Source organism: Montipora capricornis, chromosome 2 (genome assembly GCF_036669925.1).
Source record: "Montipora capricornis isolate CH-2021 chromosome 2, ASM3666992v2, whole genome shotgun sequence".
In the NCBI taxonomy this organism is placed as follows: Eukaryota; Metazoa; Cnidaria; class Anthozoa; order Scleractinia; family Acroporidae; genus Montipora; species Montipora capricornis.
The window spans coordinates 19,191,792-19,199,291 of NC_090884.1; the positions used below are offsets into that span (position 1 = coordinate 19,191,792).

Genomic DNA, 7,500 nt, shown 5'->3' on the forward strand with positions numbered 1-7,500 from the left:
AAGGCAATATTTTCTTTTTTGTGCTGTTGTCTTTGTTTTCAAGTGACCTCTCTCTATCCGTGAAGTTAACTTCAGATAGGAATTTTTCTGAAAATTTATTTTGGTATCCTCTATTCTTTAGACGTGTTTTGAAACTCTGCATGTTATTATAATTAAACGTCACGACTGACAAATTTGTTCTTAGAAGGCGTAGCGCTTCTCCTTTTATGAATCGTTTCTTAACGCCTGGTGGATGGCATGAATAAAATTTTGTGTATTGAAAGGTCTCTGTCCGTTTGTAATGTGTTTGCACATCAAGGGTGGATTGTCTATTGAATCTCTCGCCTTTGTACACTTTTGTGTCTAAGAATGTAATTTCTGAGTCTGATATTTCAGCAGTAAATTTGATTGTATCGTGGTAGTTGTTTGCCCTTTGCACAAAATTTTCTATATTGACTTCAGTTGTGTGCCAAACTAGCGGTTTAATTTTGCTCTTGCTGATAATGCCTCTTTCTATTTTTGCCATGAAAACATTAGCAAAAGACAAGGCTGTTTTGGTTCCCATTGCCGTTCCGTGTGTTAAATAATGTCGCCCATTGAATTGGAACGAATTCTCTTTTAAGTATCAGGCAAAGCATTTGCCTCCAAAACCAAGGAGGGATTGGTAAATGGTTTTGATAGAAGTCTTCATACGGTTTGCAGGGTTCTATCTAGGATTTATCGTTTGGGGGAGAAGGCCACGAGCTTCCTAGGGGGGTCCGGGGGCATGCTCGCCAGGAAATTTTTTGAAATGAATATGTGCTGAGATGCAATCTGGTGCATTTTGAGACACAATTTTGAGAAATGTTACAGTAGCATTTTATTTTATTTTTTAGTCGTGATCACGTTCTGACAATGTTAAACTGAGCTCCAATTTTTCGAACGTGAACAGAAGAGTTACCCGACACGTCTAATTCCACAAATATTTATACATACTCGTTGACTTGTTAGTACGTGAATAAAATAAAGAAACTCAACAACGGCACTTTCCCATTTCTTACCAATGCTCGTAACTACTGCAAAATTCTAGATAACTGTAAACCTGTAAATAAAAACTGACCTCGGTATATGCGACTGTTAACTGACAATGCGTCTAATCGAGTGTGAAAAATACTGGTAAACAAATCATGGCAATTGATCTTTGGAAAATCTCCCTGATCAATTCAGGATCTAAATGTACTTTCCTTCTTTAAAAAGTTGAATTGAAATTGAATTGAATTACAAAGCCAGTTTCCGCTTCTTTACACTTTTGTAATGATCAACCACTGACCTTTGATGCAAATGCGCATGGTGTGTTTAAGTGCATCCGCATCGAGCCTACTGCGGAGCCTTGTTTTAATTAGCTTCATGGCGCTGAAGGAACGCTCAACAGTGGCTGTTGTCACCGGTAATTCATTTACAATCGCAGCTACCTTTGCCAAGTTCATGTGCACTGATCTCGTTGCGTCTGGATGATTTTTCCGGTATAGTTACTTATATACTGTAATGATAACAATATTTTTGGGGGGGAAGCTTCTACCCCTCAAATACCCTAGATAGAACCCTGGTTTGCATACAGTAGTGATCCCTTCCTCTTGAGGTATATTTGTGTATAAGCTAGTTACATCCATTGAGGCATTTGGAGATTTCTAACGGCAACTGACGAGATTGACAGAGAATGGAAACTGCAGTCTTGCCTCGGCATATATACCCAAATGGCAGCAACTACACTCACAACAGACGGCCTGCTTGAAGGAGATATTTCAGACATGGAAATATGCGACACAGATGAACTCAACGAGGCCGAAGAAAAAGTTCAAAGAGAACGAGATACTGATTTTTCTGAGAACGAGGATGAAATCCCTTGCGCTCAAGCTCCCACAACCAAAGAGACTAGAAAGATCATGCCACACAAAGGCAAAGAAAGCAACATCAACAAAACAAGTGACAACCAAGCAAGAGGAACTAAACGACCTCGAGATGACAACAGAAAACCCTAACAAAACTAGAACAAGCCAAAACACGAAAAAGAGAATCTAACAAGAATGTAAAACCAGTGGCTACAGATTCAAATAGCTCAAAACAGAGTGATGTTAACAAATTAGCTGTGGAATTGAAAGCTAAACTTAATGAGGTCGACAAGTTTCTTGTAAATCTGAGGGCACAAGCAAACAATAAAGAAGTTAAATCTTATATGTGTGCATTCTCTGCCTCCTCAGAAACGAGAAACAATGGTCAAACCAACCCAAATAAAACGTTACAAAATCGCAAAAGGAAACATAGAAAAAGGGAGAAAGATAAAAAGCGCTTTCAAAAAGCAATTGAGTCACGCATACAGCATATCAAGAACCTATCAGATAAACAATTTACAGATAAACAGATAACCCTGTTATCAAGGGGTCTAAAGTTTATTCCAACACCCGTGACAAATGAAGACTTAATAAGGCACAACCTCTCAAGAGATTTTAACCTTTTCGCAAGACGAATGCGCCTCCCAATACATCTTTCACAGGAAAGAAAACAAACAACACCCATTCTACGTTAAATCAACGTGGGAACCACCAGTCCAACAATCAGTGGCCTTAGAAACCTTCCTAGTGTAGCGTTTACGGATTTAACAACACAACAGTTTTAATCCGACATAAAAAATGGTGTCCTCTCTCGCTAAGCACATGTTCACTTCCAAATAAGGAAATACCAAATATGGACATACACTACACCTAGAAGAGGTAAAATTTGAACTAGCAAACATTCCTATAAAGAGGCCGAAGGACAACCTATCACCCAGTGAAAAGCGTGCATTGAAGGACCTATTACGTGACAAAACTATCATTGTGAAGAAAGCCGACAAAGGAACCACAACCGTAATAATGAGCACAAAAGAAAAAATAACAGAGGGGCAAGTTCTGTTGAACGATCTTGACAACTACAAGCCCTTTGATAAACCGATGGCTGACGAAACAGCTGAGAAAATAAAAAATAATAACGTGTATGCTCACAGAAAGCCACATTGACGAAATGACACCAAACCCACCGAGAATTCCAGAATTCTATACACTAACAAAGATTCACAAGCCTACACTAGTAGGTAGACCTATAATATCTGGGTGTGACGGCCCTACAGAAAGAATTTCAAGCTTCGTTGACCGCTTCATACAGCCGATAGCGCAACAACAAGAATCTTATCTGAAAGATTCAACAGACTTTATAAACTTCATCGAGAAAACGAAACTGCCAAAGAACGCAATCCTTGCCTCAATGGACGTAACTAGCTTATACACAAATACACCTCAAGAGGAAGGGTCACTACTGTATGCAAAGCGTACGAAGACTATCAAAACCATTTACCAATCCCTACTAAGTTCTTGAGGCAAATGCTTTGCCTGATACTTCAAGAGAATTCGTTCCAATTCAATGGGCGACATTATTTGCAAACCCATGGAACGGCAATGGGAACCAAAATGGCCGTGGCTTTTGCTAATGTTTTCATGGCAAAAATAGAAAAAGGCATTATCAGCAAGAGCAAAATTAACTGCTAGTTTGGAAGAGATACATTGACGATGTCTTCTGTGTGTGGCACACAACTGAAGTCAATATAGAAAATTTTGTGCAAAGGGCAAACAACTACCACGATACAATCAAATTTACGGCTGAAATGTGAGACTCAGAAATTACATTCTTAGACACAAAAGTGTACAAAGGCGAGAGATTCAATAGAGAATCCACCCTTGATGTGCAAACACATTACAAACGGACAGAGACCTTTCAATACACGAATTTTTATTCATGCCATCCACCAGGCGTTAAGAAAGGATTCATAAAAGGAGAAGCGCTACACCTCCTAAGAAGAAATTCGTCAGTCGTGACGTTTAATAATAACATGCAGAGTTTCAAAACACGTCTAACAAATAGAGGATACCGAAATAAATTTTCAGAAAAATTCCTATCTAGCCCGTATTACCTTAGATCAGCTTGTATTACCTTAGATCGTGAATCACTTGACCAGTTAAACGAGTACTTTGGCAATCTATGCAGCGACACTAACTAATTCGACCAGTTGATATTCACAGTGATCCAGATGTCAAGGCCAACAATCCCTCTGGGACTCGTTTGGAACACTCTGTCTAATATGAAGAAAACGGCAACCAGCCCGGACGAAATTCCTTTTTGGCTTTTAAAAGAACACGCGGAACTACTAACCCCGGTTATCTCTTATGTGTGGAATCTTTCCCTGTCAACTCATTCCTGGCCAAAATCTTGGAAAAGAGTGAAAATCAGTCCATTAGCTAAGGTTGATGTACCTAAGGAGAACTGTGATTTCCATGGAATCAGTGTAACACCGGTGATCGCTAGAGCTCTTGAAAGGGTTGTATACAACACACATGTCAGACGTGTCATGGAGGATCACCTGAGCAGTAGTCAATTCGCGTACAGAGAGGGTGGGAACTGCACATCTGCGCTCTTAACTATTCAGCACCATATTTGCAAATACCTAGATGACAATAACTGTAAAGCTGTGCGACTCTTTACCATGGACTTTTCCAAAGCATTTGACTTGGTGAAACACAATCTTTTGTCCAGCAAGCTTAAACAATTACATGTATCGCCATATCTTGTTAATTGGTATCACAGTTTTTATCCGCTAGACAGCAACGCATTTTGTCTGGTCACTATCACTGTAGGTGGAAAGCCGTCAATAAGGGTACCACGCAAGGTAGCGTTAGTGGCCCCCACCTCTTTAATATATTTCTTAACGATCTTGAAATTACATATGATGGCTTCCCTGCATTATTCAAATATACTGATGATTCGACAATTGTTGCACCGGTACTAGGCAATACTGACACCTCTGTAGCCTTAGTAAACGAGTTTTTAAATTGGTCGCGAGATAACTGTATGTCATGTAATCCTAGTAAATGCAAAGAGCTCGTAATTAGAAAGAAATCGAACAAGGACACTTACAATCCAGTCAATTGCATCCCACAACATAGTGAATTGTGCTTACTTGGTGTCACACTTCAGAGTGATTGTAAGTTTTGTTCTCATGTTAAGGTCAAACTAGCTAAGGCTAACAAGGGCCTCCATATATTAAGAACTTTGAGAAAGGAACTGTCAATGTGACCAGAATGAAATAGACCTCCTTTTTAAGACAATTGTATTGTCTAAGTTAACTTATTGCCTTTCAATGTATGGTGTGCATGAACGTGATCTAAACACAGTACAGAACTTACAAGCGGCGTTACATTTCAGTTCCATTGAATGCCAAGGATATCATGTATACGCAGGACAAGAAATTATTTAGTAAAGCTCTGGCTCTAACCTATCATCCGTTAAATGAAATTCTGCCGAAGCCTTAACCCCAGGGACCGGTTCCTGAAAGGTGTAATAACTCTATTCCAGGGATAAATATGCCTTATTCCAGCACATTTCTTCCTGGAATAGAGTTATTACACCTTTCAGGAACTGGCCCCAGCAACATAATTTATGTTGCATGGTTTGCCTCCGCCCAAAGATTAACACCGAACATTTCAAGAACACATTTGTAAATAGACTCATTTTTTAACACAACCTGTTATAATTACATAATTCACTTTTAGCTACAGCATATTATTGTAAATTCATTACACAGTTCTCATTTATGTAACATAGGATATGTACTTTTTATCTTATGGTTTATTAAAGACATCATCATCATTATTTGAAGTTAACTTCACGGATAGAGAGAGGTCTCTTGAAAACAAAGACAACAGCACAAAAAAAGAAAATATTGCCTTTTGTCACACAATACCACCCAGCTTTACCTAATCTCAAGAATATATTAATGGGGAAATGGCACCTTTTTCAAAACCAACCGCACCTTAGAGAAGTATTTGAAGAGCCACCCATACTATCATATCCCAAAGGAAAGTTGTTAAAAGACACTTAAGTCAGAGCTAAACTTTGAAGGCACAGATTTTAGAATCGTTTGCGAACGGCAGCAGTCGCGCAGGCCCGTCAACACTTTTTCACCATTCATACGCTCAGCGGTGATGCAATTGTCCCTTTCGTAAACAAGGGATGCCACTTGGACGAGAAAATTTCACTGTTAAGTTTGTCATTTGTAATTGAGGAAAAAATACTTAATCTAGGACTAGAAACAAAAAATTTAAAAAGTTGATGGAACGATGTCGAACTCGGTTCAATGATTTGCGAGGAATCGCACTTGACCTCTACACTACCGAAGCTAATCCTAACAGATAATTGAAAGCTAACCGATAGAAACCATGCCACACTATTACTGTGCTAGTGAGTGCTATAATAGCTCTGACTAGAGTCACCAAAGCAATACGAGATGGCGATGCCTTGGTGGCGAGTCTACTGGTGGCGAGTCTTCCTGGTGGCGAGGTGACCATAAACCAACCATATCATCTTCATAACATATCAGGGTCACGCTTGTTCCTTATTGTTGTAATGTGCATGCACAACTTTCGTTATTAAGTTTGCATCAACGTTTTTAAATGTTTCAATGCCACTTAAGGATTGAAAGCACATTTTTATCGCTACCATTTTAAAGTGGGACAGTGCATTCCTTTGATTTTTAAGCAATTTTGACATTCTTTCATCCCATTAGAGTTAATGAATGTAAAAAAGGCTTACTTTGCTGTGTAATTTAAACCACCTCCCCATCTTGGAGCCAGATGTGGAGATACATTTAGTGCCCGACGTTGTGACTGGATTTTATTCACTGGTGACTAAATTTTCACACTTACTCGCCAGCCTGGTTGCTAAGATATATTTATTGTCTTATTTAATTTTTTAATTCATACAATGATTGCAATGAATGCCCAGTAGCGGACTATAGTGAACTAATATGTGAATTTTAATGGTTACCATTCGGAATCTTACGAAATAATATAATGTGTGGAGTCCCCCAAGGCTCGATACTTAAGGTCCGCTACTTTTTTTGCTGTACATAAATGACTTGTGCAACTTTTCAAGGGTGATTAAGGTGAATTTAAAAAAGAACGTTTTAATGCGTTTAATTGCTTTCATCGAAAAGCGTGGAAACGCATTTTGTATGCATTTAAACAGATTTTTAACATGTTTAAACAACCGACTCGATTGCGCTTCAATATTCCATTTGGTATGCTAAAAAGTAAGCTAATTTAGTTGTATTTGAATGAATAAATTACTGGTTCTCTTGTATGAAATGCGAAGATTACTGTCTTCCAAGCCACTGTGTCAAAATTATCAATTCACTACCAACTTACCTTTTGCCTTCCCTTTGTACATAACAGGTGGCCAAAAAAATGCCTTGCAGTAAATCACATTCAGTCTATAACACCCTTTTTGCTGTGAGCGCCTCACCAACTTAAATAGCCGACTTGCAGTGCAAGAATGTCTTGCCAGCAATGACAGCAACCAGATAATTAGCACACCACAACAGAAAAGAAGATGCGGTTTTCAAGTCTTCCTAACAAGGACGCAGGCAGTGGCATTTGAGCCTACAGATTCTGCAGTTTT

General features: G+C 38.8%; 1 protein-coding gene across 4 annotated transcripts in view; it reads left to right on the plus strand.

Annotated features, from left to right (window-relative positions):
- The window catches only part of LOC138039011 (NAD-dependent protein deacylase sirtuin-6-like), a 126,211-nt gene that overhangs the window by 60,295 nt on the left and 58,416 nt on the right, over window positions 1–7,500 (plus strand). The gene's annotated exons all lie outside the window — the stretch shown is intronic.